This window comes from Scardinius erythrophthalmus (assembly GCF_964197995.2).
Source record: "Scardinius erythrophthalmus genome assembly, chromosome: 25".
NCBI lineage: Eukaryota > Metazoa > Chordata > Actinopteri > Cypriniformes > Leuciscidae > Scardinius > Scardinius erythrophthalmus.
The window spans coordinates 6,675,119-6,689,629 of record NC_138245.1 but is presented as its reverse complement, the minus strand read 5'-3'; the positions used below and the strand labels follow the sequence as shown (position 1 = coordinate 6,689,629).

General features: G+C 37.2%; 1 protein-coding gene across 2 annotated transcripts in view; it reads left to right on the top strand.

Annotated features, from left to right (window-relative positions):
* Positions 1 to 14,511, top strand: part of fhit (fragile histidine triad diadenosine triphosphatase) — a 371,806-nt gene that overhangs the window by 28,180 nt on the left and 329,115 nt on the right. For both annotated transcript variants that reach the window (XM_081356986.1, XM_081356985.1), the window contains exon 2: positions 8,663 to 8,721. The gene's annotated coding sequence lies outside the window, so the exon portion shown is untranslated. The remainder of the gene's footprint in view (positions 1 to 8,662; positions 8,722 to 14,511) is intronic.

Here is a 14,511-nt window from a genome sequence, read left to right as displayed (position 1 = left end):
CATCATTTATAATCTACCATGAGCCAAAAGCAATCTTATGAAAAATACAACAACCTTTTCATAACGTGTTGCATGGATGTAAGCCTTTTTCTTTTTTAAGTCTGACCAAGGTTTTATTGTCCGATGCTCGAAAGATGGCATGTAAAGAAACAAAATTGCAATGCTACCATTTGTTTAGCCGATTATAAAGATCAAACATATACATTTCATTTGTTTTGTAGCATGCCATGCACTTAGATCTCTGTTAAATCACATTAAAAGTCTTTTTCAAGGGGAATTCTGTTGTTCTAAACTGGGAATTTAGACTTTCTGATTTAAATGAAATGAAGACATTACGGAATAGTTCACTTTAGTGTCGTACCAAAGGGATTTCATTTAAATGCATTTCATTGTGCAGATTAGGTCTTAAGAATAGTTAAATACTTGACCCATAGTTTTACTAAGAATAATGTTCAAAATCCTTGAACTGAAAAATTCTTTATCTGTCAGATACTCTGTCGTCTTTAATAACCGTAGCGGAGGCAGACTGTGTGGTAGCCAAAATCTCCACACTTCTTTAAGCTCAGAGTTATTCATGAAACCTTTTCTGTCATCCACTAAGTCCTCTCAATAGAACACAACTCATCTTATTCTGGCTGAAGTCTGATCAAGGTCAGTCGTCATCTTGTTGGAATGTTTTTGTTCTAATCCTTTCTTTTTAAGTTAGCCTCAACTGCACTGCTTTTTCACAAGCTTCTGATATGTGTGGTTGTGCCATTTATGAGGTCATCACTTTCTCTGTTCAGTTTTATCTCAGTCTCTTATTCTCTGCTCAAATAAGCGACAGCTCTTAGTACATCCGGAAGCTTACGGTAGATAATGTATCTTGAAGCAGTGAAAGTATCAAATCTGAATTATGATTTAACCAACCAGTGGCCTGTGAGATTGCTGTCTTGAGTAAGCTCTTACTTTTTGTGGATATTACATTTTTTTTCTCATTTAAAGGGGACTAAGTTTTTATTTTATTTTTCCTTACCTTTCCTTAAGTGTGTATAGCTTATAGCTTTTCATGCATGCTGTAAACAATCTGCAAAGTTACAATGCACAAAGTCCATGTCAAAGGAATATGATCTCTCCAACATAAAACACCTGCCTTAAATGCCTCATTTGTAGTCCTGCCATTGTTTCCGTAACGTGGCTACATCACCATGTAACACATTTGCATAATGCTTCAAACAAAGGTAATTCTAAATCCTTTGTAGAGTTTATCACTGTCTAGAAAAAGCTGTTTTTGTTACTCTGAGGGCAAAGCATCATTACATGGTCTTCCAAAGGAAGATTGAAGAATCAATGGCTCAAATTTATATTTAACACTATTCCTCGGCAGGACACATTGTTGCGTTCTCACCTTTTTTTTTCTTTTTTTTTCTTTTTTTCTCAAATGACTTCTTTCTAAACTGTGGAGAACAGTACAGGTCAGTGTGCTAACTGAGAAACGACACAGTTGACATCACATCTGAAATGTTAGAGAGGTATAAATTATACATCTGTGAAACGCTGTGCTTGTGAAGGTGGTTCGGGTCGATCTGCTTGTTCTTATTGACTGTGTCTTGACTTGCCAGTTATGGTAAGGGGCATTACATTTCAGACACACGCTTTAAGCGGTTGACCGATCACAATAGACTGGGCCGGCTGACCAATAAGAGTTGACTGGGCTTTTTAGAAGGCTGTTTTTTTAAAACAAACAAATTTCTATTTGAACAGTTAGGGCCATATTTGCAAACAGCTTGCGCTGGGTGTTTGATAGGGCCTGTGGTGTTCCCAGGCAAAAATTTTTTAAAATATTAAAAATATTTTATCACTAAATATTGGATTCAATCTTTTTGTATACTTGTTTTCTTTCAGTTAAGACAGGTTTTGTATTTATTTTTGAAACTGATTGTTCGTAGGCCTTATTTATCTGAGCCTCACCGATTAAGAATAAAGTTAATTTCTGTGAAAAAGAAAGCCTGTAATACTCAAAATAGTTTGTTTGTGCACTTGAATGTGTGTGTGTGTGTGTGTGTGTGTGTGTGTGTGTGCATGTGCGCAGATGCACAAGTATGCATGTTTCCACACATGTGCAGGTCCAAGCCTTTATTTTTGCAAGCCCACATGTTCATACGTGAACATGAACATGATGAACACACTCCTGAACACTAATTGTTTCTCTGATTTTCGACTGCCCCTTTAATTTTCAATGGACAGTCATTTTTGACCAATATAAGCTCAGATCAATGAGGCCTATGATCAATCAGTTTAAAAAATAAATATAAAACCTGTCCTAATTTAAAGAAAACAAGTTGACAAAAAGATTGAATCCAATATTTGGTGATAAAATAGAATAACAGGACAATTATAAGCAATTTTTTTGTAGGCTGGTCATTTTTGACAGGGAACATCACAAATGTGACTGTGCCATTTTGTGCACAATAAAAGCATTTCAAAACAAATTTCCTGGTTAAACATTAAAGCACAATAGTGTGATGAAAAATGACCCCCCCCCCACACACACACACATATTTTTTGGAAAATGTACAAAATTATCCACAAATAATGCTTTTTTTTCACACACAAAAAAGAGGTATGTAAGCTCAGATAAATAAAACCTACGATCGATCAATTGACAAAAGAAATTTTAAACCTATCCTAATTGAAAGAAAACAAGTTGATTAAAAGATTGAATCCAATATCTGGTGATGATGTAGCATTATAATGATAGATTTCTAAGCAATTTTTTGTAGGCTGGCCATTTTTGACCAGGAACACCTCAAGTGTTACAATGTGGGGAATTAAAAAAGTATCAGCTTATTTGGGGAAGTTGTTAAACTCCGGGTGAGTGAAGTCAGTACATTTTAGTCCAATGCAATTATACCAAATATATGCAAAAATAACATTAACTACACTGAAAAAAATGATTCTGACCCCTTGTAAATGTTACATGTTTTTATCTGGTTAATTTCACTGAATATAATGTGTTATTTAATCCTACTTATTTTTTATTATTAATTTTCAAATTCACTGCTCTTGTTTAAAACAAGTTAATTTCATTCAATTAAAAGTAATTAGAAAAAAATAAGTTTAATTTAATTTCCATATTCACTGTAAAATGAATACGCTATATCTACTCAATAAAATTGTGCAGATTACAAGCAATATTATTAATTAAATTTAACACATTAGAATTGAGTAATAATTAATCAAATTAATTCCTTAAAAGTTAACCATTTTACAATTTTTAAACAAAAATATCTGTATAACAGACAGACGTCAAAGATGAATTAAGAACTCTTTATTTTTTATTGCCAACATTTGAGAAACCTGATGGTAACAAGCAGAATCACTGAAGGAGAAAACTGTAATGTTACAACCGTAATTTTAAAGCTGCCGTCGGCAACCCTGGAAGATTGAGTGGACTTAGCCAAATTTTGAATGTTTACAACTCTCATGCCCCTCCCCCACTATCAACTAATACCCTCCCATCGAGTTTGTGCTGGTCAGTGCGTGCACCAGATTTTCGGTGAACGCGCCCTTCTCATCAGCATCGATCAACACCATGGAGTACTTATAAAGTAAATGGTTGATTGCAAGCTCTGACCTCCTAGCTCTTGAGGTTAACCGAGGAATTGGAATCTTTTCCGCCATCACTCTTCCTTACTGCGCGAACTTCAGGCGTGTGCATGTGATTGTAACGTGCGCGAGGGGGTAACGGGATCTGTGGCGTGTGCACGACCTGTGATTGACAGTCAGATCTCACACCCCCCTGCGCTGATTGGACCTGATGAAGCGGGAGCGGTGGATTTTTGCAAAACAAATAACACGCTCCAGGTGGAGTTAGAAGCTCGGGTTTTTTTCTAAAACCACCTTATTAACGTTGTTCTGTCGGATTATAGTGTCGATTACACTGAATATGATAAAAAAAAATGTTGCCGACGGCAGCTTTAAGTTACAACCATAATTTTAAGTTACCATCATGGGGATCAGTGGGTGTTTAAGTTGGGCTCTTTACCCTGAAACCAATAACTTAACACTTTGTTTGGCGACTGCACTTGAATTGTAACAGTCAGTTGAACTAATGTGTAAGGAGATCTGATGGTATTGGTTGTGTTTAACATAATCATTATTTCACAATCATCTGACCTGAAACAGATCACCTTCGAACATAAGCTCATTATTTATTCATGCAGCAATGCATAGTGGGGGCCATGAATGAGTTTTGATTGGTGGCACCCAGAATTCTCTGCAACATGCTTTATAATTGTCACCATTGTTGAGATTCACAGGCTAGTTCTTGAAAAAATTGAGTAAATTCAACTTAAAATAGTTTAGCTAAAATTATGAATATTATTAATCTGAAATTACTTATAAAATATAAGTACAACCAATTTACAAAATATAAGTACACTCAACTTAAAAAATATATCTGGATTTAGATAAATTTATTTCGTGCAACCCCTTGACGTAATAAAATTAAGTAAATTCAACATAACATTTTTTTCAGTGTAGCATTTTCGGGTACAGGAAAATCCTCTCCGGGCCAAAATGACCCGAACACAACATAAGAGCTGTAACCGAATTATAAATTCAAGGATGTTTCAAAATTATTTTAAGTCAAAACTTACTTGAACTCAAGTTCTTAAAATCAAGGGAAGATGCTTTCCTCACTGTGTCACATCATATATTGATGATACTTGATGCCATTTTCTTTTTTACTTTGTGTTTAATGTATGTGCATTTTAAAGCTCTTGGTTTTGGGAACTTTTTGATGGTTGCAGTTCAGTGTCCTCAAGCTAAATCAGGGCTAAATTAAAACCTTGTCAGCAAAGGAAAGAAATCAGAGCTGGGTTGTTTTTAGTTTAGTTTCTCCGGCACTGGAGCGGAGGTTACATGCATTTATTTTTTGAAGTTTAATAGCCTGTAGGCTTGGACTCCAAGATTACAAATACTCACAGCAGAATCAATAGTCCTCTACTATAGGTTGTTCGAAATTCTTACACAATAACATGTGTTCTTTTTTAAGAAGTAACCTTCTAAGAGCTCTTCAGCTGTTAGTGAAATCTGAGCACCTTATATTTTTCAGGTTCTTTTAAAGTTCTTTGCTCTTAAAGGAATAGTTTACATAAATAGTTAATCTGATGATTTTTCTGTGGAACACATAAGACATTTGTTTGAAGAATTTCTAATCTGCTCTTTTCTTTTACAATGAAAGTGAATGGTCACCAGGGGCTGTCAAGCTTCAAAAAATGACAAATCATTATTAAAATGGATCAAATGACTTGTTTGTTACTTGTTTGTCTTCTGAAGTCATATAAGAACAATATACGCTAATCTGTCATTTTTGGATGACCATTCATTTCTGGTCACCATTCACTTGCGTTATACGGAAAGAGCAGAGTGAACATCATGCCTTCAGTGAAAGTTTTCTAGTCTATGACATTAGTTTTTTAGAAAGTGAAAACAGTCTCGTCATTTCCACTAATGTGACAGATTTTTTCCCCGCTTCTTCAGAGAGTGAGTTATATATTGAGATTTCCACCACTGCTGTCTCTCCTGAACCTTGTTTTCCTCTCTGCGTGTCCTCTTTCCGTCAGTTTAATCAACGCTTTTAATTACTGACACTTTCAGTCGCCTTGTTCGTTCGGTTGTCACCTTCGGGAGATCCTGCCATGGAGGGAAAAAAAGGAGACCAAAAAAAGGACCGTTTCTTCCCGCGGGTGTTGGAACAGGCTTGGTAATAACCAGCCACTGCCAGTCAGTCAGATCTGTTGCCAGCTTACGTCTCCGCATGGACCGCTGGGTTTTTCCAACATTGTCTTGATAAATGGATTTTTGCCTTGACTCGAATGTGTCCTCTTAAGATGGGTGGGACGAGGACGCTTGGGCTTACATTCCATCAAGCCTTAGTCACATCATCAGGGTCACACGAACATGTAGCCTAGTTTCTCTCAGGTTTTCTTGCATTGCTATTGTAAGAGGTCTTTATCTATAATTATTTTCAAAATAAGTAAACAAAAAAAAAATTTAATTTCAAGATATTTTTGGCCATTGTTGTTTATGTGAGTGGTCTGAGCTGAATTGATTTCTAAACAGCCTTATCTCTCCACCATCCATCCATCCACTCACTCACTCACTCACTCACTCACTCACTCACTCACTCACTCTTGAGCAGGGGTGTTGCTAGGGTTTCTAGGTCCCTGCACTTTACTATTATACTTATATTTTATTCTTTATACTTCACCTCCCTGTGCCAACAGAAAGCTTTTTAACACCTAAAGCAACTGGGAAATACATGTAGCATGATGTGCAAACAGAATTTTAGAGTAAGATGCAGGGTTTAAGACAAAAAGGTTGTACAGATCTTTTGGGTTATATACAACTACAGTCATATATTCTGCACTTTTTTCATTGCTTGATTGATTGATTTGGAATTTTCAGAAACTTCTAAAGATGCACTTGATGATGAATATTTAAATGATCAGGCTGACAAAGCACACAATGCCTGTTTAAAGTGTTCATTTTTAAATCATAATGAATATTACATCCAGAATTGCTAGATTTACAAACCTATTTGGGTCGGGATGTCAAAAAAATGTAAGAATTATTTTCAGGTAAATTACTTGCTGAATGGGACAAGGGCCTTTAAAAAAAACGCAGTAGATGGTAAATATCACTTGTACTCACTTTAACCTTCAGAAATGTATGCTGCTGAATGCTACAGCTGCCAATGTTTTGCTCCTCATTTGTTTCATAGTGTTCTCCGTTGCCTGTGTAATAATACAAGACTCATTATAAGGCACAAGACATGTTTTACTGCCGTCTCTCTATTTGGATTTTTTTTTTCTCTGCACAAGGTCGGCATTTCTCAGTCCTGTCATGTTGCATCTGGATGGCTCTCATGTTGCTTAGAGCGGAGAAAACATTAAGGTAGTCAACTCGTAAATATTTGATTTACCCAGCGCTGGAGATGGATTCAATTTTAATTGTTTAAGAAGCGGTGTTCTGCCCACATTCAAAAATTATAACGTTTAAAAATAACCAATGTTAATGGTCTGGGATGCGTAATTCATGATGATGCTTGAATGGACAATGGGTGTAATTATTGTGCATGGAAAACAAAACAGCTTTAATTTACCAGAATAATCAGACATGCAAAGCTATGAGAAAGTAGCTGCCAAGCATAAAAAGTAATGTGTGATGTTTTAGTATTTGTTAAAGACTGCAGGTTTACTTGAATCTCTTTTAGAGTTCTACAGTATAGAGGTCATAGCCTGTTTCATCTTAAACTGAATATTTTGGATCAGCCATGTACAGAATGACCGATTGGTTTCATTAATAAGCTGTCATGGAGAACTATCTTTAAAAATGAAGGTGGTGGAGGCTAGTGGTTGAAAAAAACTGAATTGGTAACTACAAGGTAGATTTGAGCCCTGCAAAGGATGATGGTGAACTATAAGGTGCAAGATACCAGAATGCTTTGGGGGGACTGTCCGAGTAATAAGTGTTCTTTAGATCCTATAAAAACACAAGTGGTGTCTTGTTTCTGAATGAATCAAAGTTGGGTGAATCTGTTGGGTCAATAATGCAATAACTCACTCAATCCCTTTTTGCCACCCATTGCCTTCACCATGTAACCTTGCAGAAAGAATTACTCCAGCACTAATGTACAGAGCCACACACATATCGTGGGGATTGATTGGTTCCCTCATTCTATTTTAGCTCAGTTGTTCCTACAACTGGGTAATATCTTCCCTTGTTTTAGGTAAATCGTGGACATGTTGTAGTAATTTGTTCCCTTATTTTAATTGAGAGAACAAAATAGTACAATGTGTCCATGATTTACCTAAAACGATACACAATAATAATAAATTCAATAACAAGAATAATTAATTCTTAATTCATGGCCAGAGTATTTTAAAATATTTATCTTTTTTTTTTTTTTTTTTTTTTTGTATGTGCATACTAATGGGTCATACTAATGCACAGAATAACAAAGCTTAAATCGTGTGAGCAAAACAGAGAAAAATTCCAGGCTTTTGGACTAATTATATGAACTCTATGTTGCTCAACCAATCAAATTTGAGGACTGGAACTAACAAATAAACAAATGCTGTTTGTCAACTACAATGCTGTCTAGAATGAGAATATCCTGCCGCCAACTAGCGATAACAAGTAGAATTTGTTTTCTGTTTCTTGGATGGAAGTCATGTGACAATAGCCTAACTAAAGGCTTTAAAAAAAAGGAAAAGTTAAACACTTCTATGTCAATAACGTCTTAACATAGCGTGTTTAAGCTAACTGACAAATTAGTAATTAGCAATTACTGGTAGTTAGCATTTTCTAGCTGGTTAACTAATTAATAGGCCTAACTCTCTTATTCCACGGCAAGACCCATTTGACTTTAGCTGTGCATAAAATATAGTTCAAACTCTCTTTTATCAAGACACATTTCAAGTAAAGCAACATAACCACCCGTCTGAATTTCCCTGTTGTCTCAATTAGCATCGGCTAACCTGAAGCACGCTAGGTTTTTTTTAGGTTTCTAATGATGCCTTAATAATAAACACAGTTGTCCAGGTTTACCAGTAATGACACAGTGTTGTTTCATGTCTCTGTGTGTGTGTGTGTGTGTGTGTGTGTTTTTCAGGCTCTCTTCTCTCATTAATTACATGAGCTGGGCGCTGAGGGAAAGTTCACACGCTGAAGGTAAGTGTATTTATTGCATCGCTTTGACAATGAAATCAGCCAGGTTCATTGATTTTTCGTCTCTCTCGCACCGTTTTTTTTATTTTATTTGGTGGACTTGTAAACAAGTTGATTACAGATAAAACAAGTAGGAGAACTGTTAGCGCACTTTAAATGAGCCCAGCAGATGTTTCTGGTTGTTGGCAGTGGTTGTAGCGCGCTCTGCTCATTGAGACTATGCTCATGCTATGCAGAAACGTATCAGCTCTTCAGAGAGCAGCACATGTGACACCAATCCCAGAAGAAGATGAGGAAAAATGATAATGTGCTGCTTCTTTCTGTTGTTCTTTTGTCCTGTCTTTTGGAGTATACAAACACTGGCTGCATTCCATTTCTCTGTCTTTTTTTCTGAGTATGGTGGGCTCCCTTAAATAAAAGTATGGTAAAATGGGGCTGCATGTAGGCCCCCTACAGTAAAAGGCCCATTTCCCCCAAATCTCTACATGCTTAGGTTTACTGCCAGTTCTAGCGTTCCTAAAACTCTCCACTACTATGCTAATATGTGGTTGCTAAAGTGGAGCTGAATTTTCAGCATCATTACTCCAGTGTTCAGTGTCACATGATCCTTCAGAAATCATCCTAATACACCAATTTGGTGTTTAGGAAACTTTTCTTATTATTAGATTTAGCGATGTTGGAAATTGGGCTGCTTAATATGTTTGTGGAAACTGTAAATAGATGCTGTGTCAACAAATTAAGAATTTGTTTTCCAAAACAAATTTTTGTCCATATTTTATTATGTTCCCATTTTCAATCCAATTTCCATAAAATTGTTCCCACAACTTATCAATTTGTTCCATTGTTTTAGGTAAATCATGGCCACATTGTACTAATTCTCTTGTTTTAATTGAGAAAACGAATTAGTACAACATGGCCACGTTTTACCTATTTTATTTGCTTTTGATCGAATTAATGCATCCTTACAGAATACGCACACCCATACATTTTCAGGACTCACAACTGCATTCTCAGAAAACTTGCGCTGTGTGAACGGAATCGGACTGGGGTGCGTTTTGCAAAATCATCATTAGGCTACCCAACTACTGTATGGTTGTATTGTGTTGGTAACAAATGAACTTGCGACCATAGGTGGCTTCGGGAAATGCTGCCCTGGATAGCTAATAAAAGTGTGTCATAAAGTGCAAGAGAGCCGGTATGCGCTGCACAAACGAGTGGCTACTTTAATGGACGTCACCATCTTTGATATTACTTTGGTCTCTGTTGCTACGATTACAGTGGTAAGAGAATAGTGTCTTGTGACTACTGTTACTTGACTCCCGTTGCATGTTCATATAGACATTTTTTGAGATGCTCCTGTAAGTTGCTGTTGGAACGGGACATTTTGAAACTCACATCTGTAAGTAAATGCGCTTGTCAAAACTGACAGAGTGAGCATAGCCTAAAAGTATACATTTCTTTCAAAAAAAGAAATAAAATAATGTTCTTACCCCAAACTTTTGAACAGTATATTTTTTCCGTTTTGTTGCCTGCTAAGCAAAAAGCAGAGGTGCGATCGCTTGGCACGCTACACAAATTTTTGCTCCGACTCTTGCCATGTTTTCCAGGCAAGGCAAATTGACACTAGTTGCTGCTAGTCAGAGCTAGTCCAGATTTTCTGCATTCAAAGCTGACATATATTTCATTGAAAATTGTGTAGTGTAGAATGTCAGCAGACCAGATTTTTAAATAAATTCTTAGATCTTAATTCTATCTAGCCGAAGGATATTAATAGTGCTGGGTGGATTACTGTGGCAAGCACTGCTGGGTCGAGAGCCGTACGTGGGAGCTGATAATGCTCATAGTTCAGGGAAGGAGGAGGCAGGGACCGGCAAACAATAAACATTTAATGACCAAATAAACAAACAACAAAACGAAAGTAAGGCGGCAGCCCCTCACGGATGACTGCCACATTTAACATAATAAAACACAACATAAATGTCCCATGCCTGTGTCCTTCACTGTCGTCACTCCTCCTTTTATCCTTCTGGAGCTCCTCCGTGGGACTTGAAGTTGATTTTGAGTATTTTACAATGTAATATAATCTAATTACAAGTATTTAATTATATATGATAATTATATGATTTATGTTTATTATTTTGAGCCTACTTTAGAAGAACTCTCATAGTGATGCTCCACTGCTGAGCGCCTTCGATTATTGCATTAGAAAGTGCCATTTTCTCAGCGTATTTTCTAAAACACGCTTAACGTGGCTTAATGTACTAAAACATTTGACCGGGGACAACCAAATTTCTCTCACATTTCTCTTGTCATAAACGCTATCTATCTACTTCCTGGCTCTGTGATCCAACTGGAAAGACAATTTTATGTTAGCTGACCTTTCCGTTTGTCTCTCTCGTTCTCTTACGCACCTTTAGTGAAACTACATATACACACGATATATACCGTATTGTAAATAGTTAACAGTACTTATGTAAAAAGTTAATAGTTATGATGCACAAACAGTGTGGAATGACTTAAATACTTGAAACCCTAAAATAGTCCCTAAAAATCCCAACCCCTTAAGTACGTACAGTACTAATAATAGTAATACTAATTAAACTCAGCATTCTCTTTCTATTCAACTTGTCTTTGTGACATTTGAAATGAGGTGTTAGAGCTGTAAACGCATGTCATAACAAATCCACAAATAAAAAACTCCCACTGCTAGTGCTTTACCAGTCTGACCACCCCACTGCTTATATTTTTCTTAGTTATGACAAGTTAATTTTCTCCCAGTGGGAATACGTGTCCCAGGCAACAAGAACCGCCCCTGTGCTTTTCAGCTTGTAAGAATTACTTTAATTTGATCCTTTTCACAGTGGCCTTGGTCTTGGTAACTACATTTAATTCTAGAGACTGCAGAATCAGGGTTAAATAGAAACACATTCACAGAAAGCGAGACTAGTGCATGAGATTGCAAAATACGCTGACTAATTCTGAATGACTGAAATGTGCAAACCTATGAAATTAATAACAAGTATATGGCATGTTAGGACAAGCAAACACTGTCAACTTTGTGATCTGATATCAAGTTTTGATGTTGTGTTGTACCATCTATTAATAGCCTGCTGACTCTGGAGGTTTAGATAAAAAAAATTCACTTGGAAGACAATAAAACTGGTGAAAAATATTATCTCTTAGACTTACAATGAAGGAGGGACCTGAGACATTTCTAGAGAGTTTGGGCGTAATATAAACTAATCACAATGCACTCACCTAAAGGATTATTAGGAACACCTGTTCAATTTCTCATTAATGCAATTATCTAATCAACCAATCACATGGCAGTTGCTTCAATGCATTTAGGGGTGTGGTCCTGGTCAAGACAATCTCCTGAACTCCAAACTGAATGTCAGAATGGGAAAGAAAGGTTATTTTAGCAATTTTGAGCGTGGCATGGTTGTTGGTGCCAGACGGGCCGGTCTGAGTATTTCACAATCTGCTCAGTTACTGGGATTTTCACACACAACCATTTCTAGGGTTTACAAAGAATGGTGTGAAAAGGAAAAAACATCCAGTATGCGGCAGTCCTGTGGGCGAAAATGCCTTGTTGATGCTAGAGGTCAGAGGAGAATGGGCCGACTGATTCAAACTGATAGAAGAGCAACTTTGACTGAAATAACCACTCGTTACAACCGAGGTATGCAGCAAAGCATTTGTGAAGCCACAACACGCACAACCTTGAGGCGGATGGGCTACAACAGCAGAAGACCCTACCAGGTACCACTCATCTCCACTACAAATAGGAAAAAGAGGCTACAATTTGCACGAGCTCACCAAAATTGCACAGTTGAAGACTGGAAAAATGTCGCCTGGTCTGACGAGTCTCGATTTCTGTTGAGACATTCAGATGGTAGAGTCAGAATTTGGCGTAAACAGAATGAGAACATGGATCCATCATGCCTTGTTAACACTGTGCAGGCTGGTGGTGGTGGTGTAATGGTGTAGGGGATGTTTTCTTGGCACACTTTAGGCCCCTTAGTGCCAATTGGGCATCGTTTAAATGCCACGGCCTACCTGAACATTGTTTCTGACCATGTCCATCCCTTTATGACCACCATGTACCCATCCTCTGATGGCTACTTCCAGCAGGATAATGCACCATGTCACTAAGCTCGAATCATTTCAAATTGGTTTCTTGAACATGACAATGAGTTCACTGTACTAAAATGGCCCCCACAGTCACCAGATCTCAACCCAATAGAGCATCTTTGGGATGTGGTGGAACGGGAGCTTCGTGCCCTGGATGTGCATCCCACAAATCTCCATCAACTGCAAGATGCTATCTTATCAATATGGGCCAACATTTCTAGAGAATGCTTTCAGCACCTTGTTGAATCAATGCCACGTAGAATTAAGGCAGTTCTGAAGGTGAAAGGGGGTCAAACACAGTATTAGTATGGTGTTCCAAATAATCCTTTAGGTGAGTGTATATATAAACAATTATTACAATATTTTAACGTGTATTTTTATGTTTAGTTTCATTGTGTTTTGGTTCTGTTTTCCCTGTTCTGGTTTGTCTGTGTTTCCCTACTTAGTTTCCTTACTTGTTAATTAGTTCTACATACCTGTTTCTGTTCAGTTCATCTCTCCTTGTATTTAAGCCCTCTGTTTCCTTTGTTTCGTGGTCCGGTATTGTTTATTTATAGCGTGGTTATTTCCTGCGATTCTCCTACGTGTTCCTAGTGTAATTTACTATTAAAGACTCCTTTAGTTATCCTTTGTGATCGTGTGCTTACTACAGCCTACATAGCACCTGACTATATATGAAGACTTCAGATGCAAAAGCCTCTAATGGTGTGTTCACACCAAACGCAAAGGTTATATTCGCATCGCGTTACTCGCTCTATTACTCGCGGGATGTTTCTTGTTTTTTGCATCACTCGCGCGTATAAAAACATTGCGTGAAATGGAGTGTCTTCACGCACATCATCAACAACAACAAATTTGCGGAAGGCGTGATTGAGGCGAATATCGAGCGTTCGCGGCAAACGTGTCGCCCAATTCTCGAATTCGCTGCTATTCGCATCTTTGCACTGACTTTGTATGTAATCTACTCATGAACTTACTAAGAATTTTTCCCCCAACAACAATGTGCAGGCCTGCGGAAGGTTTAGGGTTAGGTGTTAGGGTTGGTGTTAGAGTATTAAAGGGATAGTTCACCCAAAAGGGAACATTCTGTCATGAATTACTCACCCTTACGTCGTTGCAAACCCAAAAGACTTTCATTCATCTTCAAAACACAAATGAAGATTAAATCTGAGCGCTTTCTGTTCCTCCATTGACAGCATCTACCACTTTGATGCTTCAAAAAGTTCATACAAATATTGTTAAACTAATCCATATGAATTTGGTTTAGTCCAAATATTTTGAAGAGACTATCATTTTATATGATGAACAGATTTAATTTAGGCTTTTAATCACATAAACATTGATCAGCAAACATAAACAGAAGCTCAACCGCTTGACGTCCGAGAACAAACCTCTTGCTGAAGCTCAAATGTGCTGCATGACAAACGAGTGAACCTCATCGGTTCTCATGCTTGAGCTTCAGTTTACTACAACTGATGTGTGCGTTGATGAATGTTCATTATACGTGAATAAAAGTCTAAATTCAATCTGTTCATCTTATGAAGTGATCATCCCTCTTTAGAAAATTTTGGACTAAATTCTGGAATGTCTAAAGTGGACCATCGAAATAGTGTTACCAAACTGTCTTCAAAATTTCACATTTAATTCAATGTGTTATGT